Genomic DNA, 16,097 nt, shown 5'->3' with positions numbered 1-16,097 from the left:
AACATCTGTAAGTTAGCAGCCTACACAGCAGGTTAGCTGTAAGCATTCAGGCCCTCAGATAACACACACACATTCTAATGCAGTTGGGATGTTCAAACCCTGACCAAATATGCAAGAAAGCTGGCAGATTAAACTAAGCACTGGAGGAGAAAGCTTTTAATTTCTGCAAAATCATTTTTATACAGAAAAAGCGCAGAAGCAAACATTTCTGCACAAACCTAACGGCAGTTCTATTTATATGTATATGTTCTATTTATATGTAAAGCTATTTCATGAAACAGGCACCCAGCAGCAGAGACTAAGACCATGGGTTTCATCAACCAGCCCGAGAAGAGGCAACCAGCACAGCCACTGCAGAGTTTGGGGCAGCACACCGGCAGTGCTCAGCACTGATCTGCTTAGTGCATAAGCAGTGATTTGGCCTGATACACTTCTTATGCTAATGCTGTCACACCCTTTCGGTCTAGAAGCAAACTTTTGTTGAATGAGAAATAAAATCCTTGCAGGAATGTGTTTACTAATTGATCTGCTTATAGCAACTGCACTACAATAAAAGCATAAATTAATAAGAAAAAGAAACCTTATGCAACTTTTTATTATGGCAGGCACAGGTACATCAGCTGATACAAGATGTTCCTGTCTCAGTTTACTCAACAGGAGCTGTCACAGGCAACTGCAAGATCTAAAAGTGGAAAATCCCAATTACATACATCAATTACAAAAGATATTCCCTGCTCCTTCACTTGTTTATTTGTGCATATTACAAAACACAAATCCTTTTGCTCACCTACCACTGCACTGTACCACCTTGGAGAGTCCAGACCCGCGATATTAAGTTAAAACAAACCCTGTTACAATGTGCAGCAGGCTGGTCCTGGTTCATGCCTAAGCACAGCACAACCAAGGTGCTGCAGCAGTCAGACTCAGCAGCTCGTACCACCAGTTCCACCATGTGGGGTTGAAAAAAAAATATATATGCAGCATTGTATATCTATCTATGCATGGAATAGACTTCAGCAAGAGTAATAAACATTCCTGGATTAAAAAGACTACATAAAACAGTAATCATCACAAACATCAACTTCAATCTACTATAGACAAAGGCTTTATTTATCACACTTTAGGGAAACAAGTCACACTTAAAATGCATACCAACAACTCACATTTAAAATATGCAGCACAGGTAACACTTCCTACCTATTCCCCAACTGCAAACATTATAATTTACAAAGCCACTCGCTCCTCAGGCAGATTATCTCTTCCACAAGACCGTTTCAGTGGCTGGAGGTTAAGAATCAAGGTGCTTCCATCCAACTTCTGTCACATACAGCAACTAAACATGACCAAACTCAAACCCAAGGAGTTCAGAACACCCACACAAAAACACTGATGTGTGTGTAACTGAGACTTCAATCGTAAATTTCTCACACCACTGAATCCTGCAAACTAATCCATTTGTTAGTATTCGCAGAAAAGCTAACAAGGGTTATTAACAGGCTTGGCTTTATAGGACAAAATATCAGACAGTATGTGTAAATATTCTGATATCTTGATTAAGAAAATTAAGACAACATAGGTAAACACATTATACAGAACTTTGCACTGTTTGCAAACTTTGCATAATTAGCCTCTGCTAGTTTACATCTGGACTTTGTTTCTTTGCTGATATTCAGCAAGTGAGCTACTTATTTTTACAAAATGAAGAGTTCTAGAAGCAGTTGCTGTTACTTATTTTTAAGCGTTCATGTATTCATCTGCATAAAATTGGGAAAGAAAGCCAAGCACACAGAAATAGCTAGCAGCCTCTATTTCATGAGGAAATTCCCTTGAATACTATGTGAATTGCAGGCTGAGGCGATGAACGCTTTTGGAAACAGAAATCTAAATATATGCCAATCTAAGTAGGAGAGCTGTTCTGCAAGGTAAGTTTATTATAACTTTATCTGAAAACTGATGTTCCTCACAGCCACCGCACAAGAGTCTTCACACACTGCTTATAAAGAAACAGAGCAGGCAGGAACCCTGCACAGCCCCACAGCCCGGCTGACAGGAACCCCGCAGAGCCCCAGGGCCTGGCTGACTGGGAACTCCACAGGCCCAGACAACACACAGATCCAGAGAGCGGTGCTGGTGCTCAGCACACCTTCCCAAATCCCAGTCCTGTTGGCAGCTCAGGCCTTCCTGCACACAGGGCACATCTGAGCACACAGCTGCTGGGGAGAGGCAGCAGCAGGGCTGCGGGACGGGTGTGTGACAGAGCCGGGCAGCCACAGCAGCAGTTCCCACGTGGCTCAAGCACATTTAATGCTGGGCTGCTAATAAAAACAGAACGTTTGTTTGCAAAATCCAGCTCTTCCCTTCCATTGTCCCACTACTTTGTGCCTGTGTGGCTAGGAACAAGTCCGATTAGCTCACTGATCCACTTTAAATCTTCTTGTCAGGCCAGAAGGGTAGACCTCCCTCTGTATCAACTCTGGTGCTTTCTGGAGCCTAGGGTATCATTGCAGGAACCTAAGTCAACAGAAAAGCAATACTACAGACACCTAAACAGGCACTCCTGAACCTACTGTCACCTATGGCACATAAACATCCTTTGAAGATACTAACATCAGTTGCAAAAACAGCCTTCTCTGCAATTTTGATCTTGGCAATGTTCCTACTCAGAATATTTTAAAATGTATTTTCCTTAAGCTTTTAACTTATTTAATTCTAATGAAATGGATTGGCAAATCGATCTTCTACTAATAAGAGTAATTAAAATCAAGTCCAAGGTAGCAAATTTGATGGACGAAGTACCTTACTACAACTGAAGAAGCTCAAGTAACTTCGGTATCTACACAGTAAACATCAAAAAGAAGTAAACACCAATTTCCCAAGTATACTATTAGGTTTTTAAACCACAGCTACTAATTATACATCAAAGAGCAGTTGAACAAGGACACCAACATACAGTAAGAACTCCACAGAAGAATTAAATGGAAGCTTCAACATTATCCCCAGCTCTAGCTACAGGAGAGGGGGAGTAACGGCCCAGTCATCGCTGCCAGTTTATCCTTCCCCGAATTTCAACTTACTGCCATTGTCCAATCGTTTAAGACAATCCTGCAAAGTACGTCCACTGGGAGGCAGACTCTGCTTTCAATATGAATAGAAAGGAAGGACCAGAGTGGTGTGATATGCATTTTCTACTGCAAAACACAGCCTGAGTTCACTTCTCTTATTTCTGGGAAAGCTGAAATGTCAAGCTTTGAAACAGGCTTGGGGGATGGGGGGGAGGAGGGTGGAGTTTGATGAAAAACAAAGGAAAAACAATCAAAATAGAAATCAGTGTTCTGCATGCTCAGTCTGGCTGTGCACTGCATAAGTCATATTGTCAGATAAGAACTAATGTAATATCAGAAATTTCCAGCATGCACAGAGATGTTCTCACTTACTTTTAGACGATCTGCTTTCCTATAATGTGACAGTAAACATTATTCATTAATCTATATTCCCTTAAAAAAAAAAAAAAAACACATATGGCCAGCTCTGAAGTCAGGTAAGACCTTGTATTTTTATGCCATTGTCTTCCTTCACATTTGGTTTTGACTTTGTGGGCTTCTGCTAGGGATAACTTTAATTCAGAACCTCTTTAAAGAGCAAGCAGCAGACAAATACACTTAAGTCAATCAACAAAGTAATACCTAGAGACCAAAATGATGTTATAGGCTCCTGAAGAAAAAGTAAAGATTTATTCTAAATCTTTAAAGACGTTCTTCACAAGAAAAGTACCAGCCAGATGAACTACGCTTTCAAGAGGAGCTGAATCCATTTTAAAGGGATAAGGACATCTGCAGCACAATCAGAGACATCGGACTGATGAAGTGGCACATTTCACCACTTAACTGGACGGGCTGAGCTGCTGACATTTTAACTACACTTTCTATTTTGAAGAATAAATAAATGTTCAGGCTCTGATTTCTTTTTTTGTTTTGTTTTTCAACATAATTGTGTCCAGCCAGCTACAAGAACTTCCCACCAAAAATTGTAACAAATTAACTCCCCAAGAACATCACCTCTTCTTCCCCCATGTTCTGCAGTGACCGCACCTCCAGACCAGGGGAAGCTCCCTCCTCTTGCAGCAGTAGTTGCTGTGAGGTTCCCAGATGGAACCATCACATTTCAGCAAAGGATTTCCGCTCCAAAGCCCACTTGCATGTTTCAGGCTGCGTTTTTAACAGTCACTCGGTGTAAGGAAGGGATACCCCCAAGCTACTCAGCAAGAGAGCAACCACAACACTCCTGAGCTATCACATAAACTGGAAAGTCACCGATGCAGGAAGCAGTGCTGTAGAACAACACTTGCACAGAAGCCTCTGGGTACTTGGTATCTCACAAAGTGAGCCTTTCACAAGGGTTAAGCAAGACATACAAGGAGCGGTACTTCACTCCGGCAACCATATAAATGCAGAGCACAACATGCGGAGATTTTCCTGAGCACAAATAAAAAGGACAATATCCTAAGTTCTGTGAATATGGAATATTCAAGTACACTTTTCGTAATCACAGAATCATTAAAGTTGGAAAAGATCTCTAAAAGCATCTAGTCCAACCAATCACCTACCACCACCAGGCCACATCCCAAGTGCACATCTACCCTTTCCTTGGCCACCTCCAAGGATGGTGACCCCACCACCTCCTTGAGCAGCCTGTGCCAATGATTCACTACTCTTCCTAAGAAGAAATTCTTCCTAATACCCAACCTGAACATCCCCAGCACAACTTGAGGCCATTCCCTTTCATCCTATTGCTGTAACCTGGCAGCAGACACCAACCCCAGCTCACACAGCCTCCTTCCAGGCTGTTGTAGAGTACTATGAGGTCTCCTCTGAACCTCCTCTCCCTGAGACTGAACATCCCAGTTCCCCCAAGACTGTTCATTTTAGACTGCTTACATTAATAACTGTGAAATCCCTTCTCCAAACAGAACTTTAGAGACAACTTGCCCTTGACTCCCAAGCTGCATTTTCACAGAAATACTCTGTTACATTTGAACATATATTCCACTTGCGCAGCACTGTAACGACACTGTTTTTTTCCTCAGAACCTAATATTAAATTATCACATGGCTTATTTAACTTCAGTTTTCAAGTAGGCTCAAACTAAGCTAAACCGTAACTTACAATACCCTGGAATGCTGCACAACACAGTTATTTGCACAAGCGCTGGCTGAACGCGTGCCATGCGCAGAAGCATGACACCAGGTCATGTATGACACTAGGTCACTAGTCACTAGCCAGTTCCAGCTAGGAACTCATGGCTTTGTCACAGATGCACCACCCTGTTCTCTGCAACATCTCAGCTGGCTAAAAAGCTCCCTGATAATGACTTTCAGAAGCCCAGGCAGGGCTCCACAGCAGGCTGCCTCAGCTGCTCTGCCCTGCCCTCCATCCCCCCATGCCCTGGGTCCAGGTAACTGCATAGCAGACAGCACTCCTTGCACTCAAGTGTGCAGAGGTAACATGGGGCTGCTGCAGGGAAGCTTAAAATACAAACAGGCTGCTTTGCTGCAGCCCTTGGATGCTCTGATTCTCCAGGGAAAGCGGGAGAACTTTAGATTTATGTAAGTAAGGTATGAGGATGCCTAACATGCTCATTTGAAATATCAACCTGTTTTCTAACCCTAGACATAAGAGGACATGAGGACTACCTTTTTCCTTAGCTGCAACTGAGTGAACACCCTTTTCTCTCTTTTTATAATCCCCTCCCTTTCTTGTAAGCAAAGGCAGGCAGGACCATCAATGAGCATGCCTAACAACCCCAGAATACAAAACAAAGGCAAAACAAGGACTCATTAAATTAGATGTCATTTATTCTAAGAGTACTGATAAGCACTAAGGGCATGATCCCCAGCTTCAGCTCCTTGTTCATCACCTTTTAAAAATAAATTTACAAACCCAAGTGTTGAAAGTTCAAGGACTACATCCAGTACCCACTGCTGGGGGCCAGAGGGGATAAAGCTGAGGAGGTAATTAGCAATTCACAGAGGTAAATTCAAGTCCTTAGAATCAGTACACAAATACCATATAGGTAAAGAGTCTCTGGCAGAAGGGAATTTTCTGTTCAGGGAAAAAAACCACCCTCAGACCCCCAGAACATAAACAAGATTGAAACATTCAAGTACCTGTTCTGGGTAGTCTGCACCACAAGTTTTTAAAAACAAGAACGTTGATCTTTTTAAGAAAGAGAAGTGCCACTGTACTAACTGCACTTGAAGGAATTTTGTGTATATTCTCAGCCAAATTTATTTTGCCTGTGTTATTCAGATGGTCAAATTAGATTAATACATGTTGACAACTGGAAGTCCAGAATAAGCGATTAAGTATTTCCAGAATCTAAGAACAGAAATCAAGAATTTTATCTATTTCATGAGCTACAGACATTTAAAATCAAAGTAACCACAGCTTTCAATAAAGAAATAAATCCCCCAAAGCATCATGAAATACAATTTCAACCATTATACTTTTAAACTCGTACTTTAGATACAGACACATCTACACCAGGCTGGAAGCTCTCTCCACTCTATCATGCTCTAGACCAGCTACAACATTGTGAACGCATAACATAGGATGCAGACAGGATTTTTTTTTCTTTATAAAAAAACTTTTATTGGTAAATTACAGATTTTCAGGAACAGAAGCTGTCATGTGTCCCTGTGAATGTCCTCTTAAGTTCCTGATGAAAGGCCCTAAGGCCACGTTCCACTGCCCATCAGCAGCCTTGGTTGGGCCAAACCTCCATGCTAGGCCACACACGTGGCAGTTCATAGCCCTGCTACACTCAGCTGGGATTTGTACCTTGTTCTTGAAAATTCTGGACATTATTAGGCTAAGCTAGTTACGCGGATTGTAAGAAAACCAGATAAAAATCTCCATAAGCATATTTCTATACGAGAAAAATAAAATCTACAGTTATCACAGCTGCAAAGCTAGAAAATATATATTTCTAAGCATCTCAGAGCTGTCCCTTAGGAAAATAGTTTCCCTCTTCATACTTTCCTTAAAACAGGAATATGAAGCAAACTTCCCCCCACCATAAAGGCAGAGTAAGTCCAAGATCCACTCATGAGACTGAATGTGTCCAAGTCTACGGGGCCAGATGACATGCATCCCAGTGTCCTAAGGGAGATGGCTGATGTGGATGCTGAGCTGCTCTGTGTTATATTTTAAAAGACATGGCTGTCAAGCAAAGTCTCCAGGGACTAGATAGAGGGAAACATCACTCCCATCTAGGAGAAAGGGAAGAAGGATGACCCAGGGAACTACAAGCCAGGGAGCCTCACCTCTGTGCCTGAGATCGTGAAACAGATCCTCTTGGGATACATGTTAAGGCACATGAGGGACAAGCGGGCGATCTGAGACAACCAGCACGGCTTCGCCAAGGAAGGCTGCGCCTAACCAATCTGGTGACCTTCTGTGATGGAGTGATGGTATTGGCGGACAAAGGGAAAACAACTAACGTCATCAATCTGGACTTCTGCAAAGCCTTTGATATGGTTACCTACCACATCCTTATCTCCAAATTGGAGAGATATGGATTTGAAGAGCGGACTATTCAGTGAATATGAAATTAGTTGGAAGATCACAGCCAGAGGGTTGTGATCAATGGCTCTGTGTACAGGTGAAGGCCGGTAATGAGCAGTATCCCCCAAGGGTTTTTCTTGGGACAGGTACTCTTTAACAGCTTGATCAGCAACACAGATGATAGGATTGAGTGAACTCTCAGCAAGTTTGCTGATGACACCAAGCTGAGTGGTGCAGTTGATACAGCAGAAGGAAGGGATGCCATCCAGAGTGACCTGAATAAACTTGAGAGGCCCTTGTGAACCTTATGAGGTTCAACAAAGTAAAGTGCGAAGTTTTGTGCTTGGGTCAATATAATCCCAGATATGTACACACTCTGGGAGAATAACTTGAGAGCAGCCCAGCTGAGAAGGACTTCAGCATCCTGGTTGATGAGAAACTTAACATGAGTCAGTAGCATGCACTTGCAGCCCAGAAGGCCAAAGATATCCTGGGCTGCATCAGAAGAGGAGTAGCAGCAGGGCGAGGAAGGGGACTGTTCCCCTCTGCTCTGCCCTTGCGAGGGCCCAGCTGGACTTCTGTACCTGAGTTTGTGGTACCCAACAAAGGAAAGATGTGGAGCTTTTGGAGAGCGTCCAGAGGAGAATGATGAAGATAATCAGAGTGCTGGAATATCTCTCCTATAGAGATAAGCTGAAGGAACTGGGCTTGTTCAGTTTGGAAAAGAGAAGGCTACGGAGAGATCTCATTGGGGCCTTCCAAGATTTAAAGGGAGTTTATAAACATGAGGGAAATCAACTTTTTACAAGGGTAGATAGTGAAAGGGCAAGGAGGAATGTTTTAAACTAAAGGAGGAGAGATTTACACTAGATGTCAAGAGGAAGTTCTTTACTGGGTGGATGGTACAGTGCTGGAACACAATGCCCAGAGAAGCTGTGGATGCCCCACCTCCCTTGGAGGCAGTTAAGGCCAGGAGGGATGGGGCCCTGAGCAATCTGATCTAGTACAAGGCTGGCAACCCTGCCTGCGGCAAGAGGTTGGAACTTGATGATCCTTGAGGTCTGTTCCAGCCCAAGCCATTCAGTGACTCTATGGTTCAACAGAATCATTAAACACACAGCTATAAATGCATGACAAGCCCTGGTGACAGGACTTCCAAAATCATCTGTGAACTTTATGACAGCAGAGCAGATGCAACTCACATCTTTCCACACATGCAAGCAAGCTCCCTGCCCTAGCACTGCAGAGTCTACTGCCTTCTTCCTATGCCTGCTGCCTTACCATCCCCCCCATCCTCAATACTCACCACAAATCCTTATGAAGTCTAGAGACACAAAAAGCAGAAGCATTATAGATCTTTGTGTACACCACTCTTACCCTTCCACAAAGCATTCTCAACCTCTGGTTCCTTCCCTGCTCCCTTCTAACTTTCACATACACTAACATATTTAACACAGATAACAGACAGCCCCTTTATCAAACACAAATTACACACATACCAAACTGTTAACAACTCACCATACATACTTTCTAACTTTTTTTTTTTTTTTTTTTTTTTTTAAGTTCTCAGAGAATTAGTCTGTGCATTTTGATTTTTAGTACGTTTGATTTAACAACTGCTGAGCATGCTCCACTGTTTCACAGAATATACTCTGCCTTAACTTTGCTTTTCAGAAATCACACCACAGGCTTGGTCCAATAAACTTATGTCATCACACACAGATTCACTTCACTGCACTAACTGTTCTGTGCCTACTCAAGTAGCAAGGAACCCAAGTAAAACCTCCCCACGGACACAGAGGTTTCCCACATGTCTCTTAATGGTCAACCTGCACAAAACACAGCAAGTTCTATATCCTGCTCTGGAGAGCAAAAGGAGAAAGGAAGAATACTTTTCTCTCTGAAGATACAGACAAGTTGTTGCTAGTTAGCATTTCTACTTTCCATTTACAGTGTCCTTTGGGTTTATCACAGGAGAATGAAGTGTTTTCCAGAGACAGGAATGTAAAGCAGCAAACAGATGAGGGTCAGGATCTGGGATTTGCAGTACTGTTGCTATTTCACTGCTTAATCAACATAAAGTCATCTCTTCTCCCCATCCTGGTCTTACACTGCTCTCATGTAGTGGATATAAGCATTCCAAGTAAGGATGATGCCTACACAGTACTAAAGCACTAACAGAGTATCGCATTTCCAATTTTTAAGTGAAATAGGGAAAGGCTTGCACTTAGTTATTACTGCTTTTGACTGTGAAAAACTGCAATTCAGTAACTTTTGATAAGCCTTGCATTATCTTCCCTGCTTTTCAGGAAACTAATGAAACTGAGAAGCCAGTCTGACTCACATCAGATGTTGTAATGAGCTAGCATGGCTTGCTAAATGACAACCATCACAAACACTGACACACGACTTCCCAAAACACGTGTGCTGACAAACTGCCACCTCCTCCTGTGGGATTACACACACCAAACAGCACGACTGCCCATGAGCTGGGGACTCACTTATGGGACAAGGAGACATTGTGAGGGCAATTCCTTCCCAAGAATCAATGGGGAAGGCTGCAAAACAATGCGTTTTAAACAGTATTTCCCTAGTTGATCCAGAAGCTAATGCGGAATGAGATTTGAGTTTTCTTCTGAGATTTCAACTTTTGTTTCACCTGTAGCCCTGGATTTAATAACGGTCATGCAGAAAGTGTGATTGGGATACGGCCTGTCCAGGTCATTTCCTTCAACATCTTCAAAACTGTACCTTGAAGCAGAGTACTGAAATCTTCAAGGGCCCTTCAGGCCTTACTACACTGCAAATCACCATGTAGATCAGGATCTCAGAATGGAGAGCAGTTCTTTCAACTCTAACTGCAAAATTAAACAAACAACGCCTTGCCATTTGAGAGCCTCTTAAGATTGCCTGAAACGCTTGCAAAATTCCTCCAAGTACGAGAAATAAACCTGCACTGCCAGACAGCACGCAGCTCTCAATAAGCCGGCTCAGAGACTTCTGCCATGCAGGCAGCAGCTACCTGGAGACACAGGGTGACTCTGAGGGGAAGGGACTGCAGGGATCTTCAGTTCCACCCTCAGCTCAAAGCAGGGTGACCCAGGGATGAGACCTCCTTTCTGAAGGCTTTGCACAATCACATCTTAAAAACTCCAAGGAAGGAGATGGGACAGCAACGCTCTGGAGGAGCCCTGAGAGGAAGGGGACGATTTGCTGCCACAGGGCCATCAGGCGAGACCCAGTGACACGGCTGAAGGGCTGCACCCCACCAGGACAGCCCTGCGAAGGGTGAGTTTGCTTAGTAACCAGCAGCACGCGAAATGGATAGAAATCAAAGCCAAGTCTTCTTAGTGTTAATACACCTTACTTAGTACTACTAAGTCGCATCTTAGGGCCATATTCAGATGGCCTAAATTCCACATAAATCCTTCTGCCTCCTATTTCTTATTAGCTGGCTTTCAGTCAGCTCCCCATTCAGCATCTTACGTAAATTCTCAGAACTGCTCTCCAAAAACAACTGGATTTCTCCATGGTCTGGGAAAAGTGGATTCAGTGCAACTGCAGCCACCTGAATCCAGTCTGTAAGGCCCAGCAGCACATCAGGCTGCATTACTCCTTTGGCCTCATCACTGTGGCAGGAAACAGCAGTTTGTCAAGGTAAGTTTTGATTTTGTTACTCTTCCACTGCAAAAAATAAAAAAATAAAAAATAAAGTACTTTTAAACAAAAAGCAGATGTCTAAACAATTCAGGACCCAATTCTTCATGTTCTCCTCTGGAACACAGAGATCCATACCTGGGTCTCCTTGAACATGGATGCTCCACCCATAGTTCTCTCACATTTGGTCCTAAGCCACACGCTGCTTTGCTCCTGATGTCTCGATGATTCTTTGATAAAGATTCGGTCTTTAATATGATTATAGCTCAAACTATTCACTGGTCTGCTGAAAGGAAAAGTAAAAGCCCCAGACCAGCAGTAAACACGGGCTGAGATTGTGGTTTAAACAAGAGAACACAAAGACATCACAGTTCTTCAAAGACTATCAGTTTTCCAGTAAAAGCCCTTTTGGCGTTTCTAAAGATTCCAGTTGAGCCAGATCTCCTCATTTGAGAAGTTCCTCAAACAGAAATTAGTATTATGGTTTTATAAAAGCACCCTAAATTGAGAACTTATGTGTACCAGCACACTCATCCCAAGATGCTCTGCTCACGCAGCCTTACATAATTAGGATCCTTCATGCAAGGAAGATCGAGTAAGGAGACAGAAGCACTCCTCACCCTTCTCAGAAGAGGAACCAGCACCTGTGCCCTGGCAGCTCACCCCACAGCCCAAGGCCTGTGCACAGCCACCAGGCACAGATCCTGACCCAGCCCAAAGCCAGCTCTCTCTGAAAACATCACAGCAGCAAGATGCAAAACTGTGAAATATCCTGTATCTGCTGATGTCACTGTTTGCTGAGGGTTCACCCTTTTCACAATTACTCTGAGCAGAATAGGATGCCTGGAGACAGCATAACTTTCAGAAACGAGTGACAGCTTATTGTGGATTAAACAGGCTATTTTACAAGTGTGGCAAGTTTGCTTCTCTTTCAGTGGCAGTTTCCACTAGTAAGAAACCAGCTAATCTGAGCAGCCACCAGGAGCAGATCTGCACCACAGTGCCCAATGGCTTTCAGCTACCTTGAGCACAGGGAACAGCAGAGCCACCAGATTTATTCCTGTTTGTCAGACAACCATCAACATCAAACAAAGCACTAGATCTGGCCCTACCTCTTGTTTCTAGGGACTCACAACCACAAACATACAGAGCGAAGCAAACCTTTGGGTTGCAGCGTTCAGCTTCAGTCACTTCTGAGGCACACATGCACATGATGAAGTAATCACCAGGAGCAACAATGCTTTTCTTCAACTTCTCAGGGCACACAGGACATGCAAATACGACGTTCAGGTCTCACTGTGGTGCAGATAGTAATGGACATCAAGTCTCATGGGTTCACCCAGGTTACTGTCTTCCTTTTAGGACACACCAAGACCTGATTAGGCACCCACCATTTCTGACTGCTACTCTTCACCCCTAAACTGTGCTAAAGGACACAGTGACTTTTGAAACTATCTAAAAAACATTCACCACTGTTTTTGTCCTTTTTGCACGCATTCTGAATTGATAACAACACTTCGTGAAAGTTAAAGAGCACATCAACCCATACACAAGAACTTCGTGTTTGGTGCTAGCAAATCCAATCTATAGGCCAGAAGATATATTGAGAACCTAGTACTTTTAAACAAACTGCAGGGTTTTTTTTTGGTTTTTTTTGTTTTGTTTTGTTTTTTGTTTTTTTTTTTTTACATCCTAGCTGTTACACGCCATTATACATAAGTTACATAGCGGAAGGGCTTTTTTGGAGAGGGTACGGCTTCAAGAAGCTCAGAAGACAACCCAGCAATGCTTCCTTCCAGCAGCCTTCATGCAGCCCACGGTTCTAATTTTCCCGGCGGTTTCTGCCTCGTGACTGTAGAAGCTCCGTGCCCGGCTCACACGGCCGGAGCCCGGCGCCGCTCACGGCCACGGAACGCGCTCCTGTCCGCGCACATCGGCCAAAGGCAGCGCCCAGCGGGCTGACCGCGGCACACACCGCAGCAGCACGGGGCCCTTCGGAACGCGAAGGCAGCACGGCAGCACGGGCCGGCAGCGCGCACAGCACCGCCCTCAGCCGCTGGGCTCCCGCAGGCGGCGCGCTCCGAACCGCACAACGAAGCCCGCGCGCGATGCGCTCCCAGCGGGCAGCTCCGGGCCGGGGGCCGCCGCAGCCAGAGCCAGAACCCGAGCCAGAGCCCGCCGCCCGCCACGCTGGCGCAGCCGGCCCCGACCCGGCACCTGCCCCGACCCGGCCCCGCCGCCGCTCCGGGCGCCCCGCACAAAGCGCGGCGCACGCCGCCCTGGAGGAGGGCTGCCCGGCCCAGCCCTGCCCGGCCCGACCCGCCGCGCCGCCCCGGCACCTTCAGCACCACTCCGGCCCGGATGGCCGCCGCGAGGCCACGCCGCCGGGGGCTGCGACAGGCCCCGCGCCGCCCGCTCCGCTCGGCGCCACACGAGGACGCCCGGCCGCCGGGCACTCACCGGTCCGCTGCCCGCAGGCGGAGGGTCCCGGCGTACCCCTCGGCTCAGCCCCGGCTCGGCCGCCCGCCGCCGGGCGCGCTCATCCCGTATGCGGCTGGGCGCCTCCCGATTGGCCGCCGGGCGGTGGCGCGCGGGGCCGGGCTCCGCAGGAATGGCGGCGAGGGGGGGATGAGGCGGAGCGGGGTTACTACAGGTCAGGCGCGGCGCGGCGCTGGGCGGGGCCAGGAGGCGGGGCCGGGCAGCCGGAGGGGTCGAGCTGCGCATTGCGCCTGCGCGGCGGCTCCGCGGCTGGGAGGCGCGGGGCGGTTGCGGGGCCGCGGGTTGTCGGTGTTAGCGGCCGGCGCGGGTGGTCTGACGTCGGCTGTCACCGCAGCCGTGGCTGACAGAGCAGGTTTTGGCAGCGCCGCTCAGGGTTCGGCTCCTGCCGGCCGGTACTGAAGAGCTGTCCGTATGGACACCTCCAGATCCTGCAGGTGGCCCTTCGTAATAGAAGGTTCGCATCTCTGTAGCGCGTGGAGCCCTCGAGCGGCAGGAACATAGCGAGCCTTGCTGGAAGTTAATTAACAGAGTGCAGAATTCTGATCCACAGAGCAACGGAAGTCATCTCGGTTACTGGAAGAAATGCTTCCAAGTACTTAGAACTGAAATGCACTTTTTAGCTTCTAAAAAGTGGGAAATATTATCCGCAGGAGATAACTGAGCTGCAAAGGTTATGAACTACACAACCAAAAAGATGCTAGCTGAAATAGCTGAAATGGGGTTAGGAGCACAGAAAGGTTCTATTTCAAAGTTTTGTGCTCGCTGGAATTAAAAAAAAAAAAAAAAGAAAGAAAGAAAAAGGATAAGTACTTTTGGAAGGAGAAAAAACTGTTTTTCAGAGATGGAAAAGATGGGCCTTTCTGCCACAAGAGAGAACTGACATGGCTTTCTGCCAGTGGTTTCACTTACGTCAGTAGAGACAAAGTAAACGTAATGAATATGATGTGAATATTAATGCACTGAAAGCAGTCCTACACTGCCGTGTAATCTCTGGCATTTCATTCAAGACAAAGAATTTTCAGGATAACACTACAAGAGCTATTTTACATGAAGGAAAATGGGAGGTTAAACACTGGAGAGTGGCATGGGGCAGAGCTCATCTGCTCAGCACTGAATCTAAGTTTGCATCCTCAGTTCATGTGTTTGCTCCTGGCAATTACTACAGTGCCTTTGAGAAATGCGTGAAATGCACAACTTGCAATTAAACGTGACCCTTATTAAACTGCTAGATCTGAGCACTACTGAAGTATTCCGTGAGATAACATCTGCGGATGACGTAGATTATTCCATGCCTATAGCTGATTATCTCACAAGGTTGTTAAGGAAACCAGAGCAACTGAAGTACTTCCCTTGCCATGGAAATACCAACTGTCAGACCCCACCTGGATGTCCTACGTGCAGGACATTCATCACAGAGCACTTCTTATGTCCCCCAAATCTGTCCATTGTACACCACATCTTAAGATTATTTAGATAGAACTCAGCTGTTCAAATAACAACAAAAACTCTTAGAAAGAATGAGGAGATCTTGACTGGTTCTGAAGCTTTCAGTCACCAGTGTTCAGACCAGTTTTTAAGGAGTTCTGATTAAAAAGGCTCAGCTGTGTCCAATTCCATTAGTCTACGGTGATATCCCTTACACTGCCCTCTGTACTGCTCAGTGCTGACAGCTGCTGAAGGCAGAACTCTAATCTAGATAACTTGGTTCCTGCACACCTTGCAGTTCCTCATTCACAGCTCAGCATCAGAGGTGAAGGATTATCTGCAGCCCCTGCTGATTAAGCAACTTTGAAGTTAGAGACACCAAAGGTTTAAATACACATACACACATATATATTTGTGTACGTGACAGCATATTGATTTAAACAGATGTCTACATGTATTCAGCATTCTCTTGGGCATCTTTATAGATTCCTGATGTTTAACATTTAGTACAGGCAAAGCCCATATTGATTTCACTGATTGTATCATACCTTTTAACTGAAACAGTTTGGTACAGAGTAGGAAACATGGAGGGTTGGGAAGATATCAGTGTAATGAGTGCTTTACACTGTAGCACTTTTCTTGTTCAACTCTATGCTGAATACCCATAGGAAAACTAAAGAACTTGGGGATTTATAGTAACCAGATGATCATATACAGAATGATTGATAACCCACGTTTCTAATTGGAAATTCGAACTATAGAAGACACTGTATAAGACACAAAATGTATAAGACACTGGTGGCTGTGGGAGGTTGTGACCTTTCATATATAAACTACATACAATGATAAGAACTGCCAAGTAAAAATATTAGCTGATCTATATTAAAAAAAAAAAAAAAAACACGTTGTGCATAATGTGCACAATAGCACAATTAAGGGCAATTAAAAAGTTTT

At 45.1% G+C, this 16,097-nt stretch overlaps 1 protein-coding gene across 3 annotated transcripts in view; it reads right to left on the bottom strand.

Moving 5' to 3' along the window:
• The window catches only part of ACSL3 (acyl-CoA synthetase long chain family member 3), a 41,499-nt gene extending 27,660 nt beyond the window's left edge, over positions 1–13,839 (bottom strand). The window contains exon 1 of one of the 3 annotated variants that reach the window (XM_090147222.1): positions 13,680–13,839. The gene's annotated coding sequence lies outside the window, so the exon portion shown is untranslated. Of the gene's footprint in view, positions 1–13,558; positions 13,655–13,679 lie in introns of those variants that run through there. The other 2 variants (XM_031596386.2, XM_031596387.2) reach the window with 2 other exon arrangements.
• Positions 13,840–16,097: the final 2,258 nt, after the last annotated feature.

Source organism: Phasianus colchicus, chromosome 10, assembly GCF_987193195.1.
Source record: "Phasianus colchicus chromosome 10, bPhaCol1.hap1.1, whole genome shotgun sequence".
NCBI lineage: Eukaryota > Metazoa > Chordata > Aves > Galliformes > Phasianidae > Phasianus > Phasianus colchicus.
This window is presented reverse-complemented; position numbering and strand designations above follow the sequence as displayed.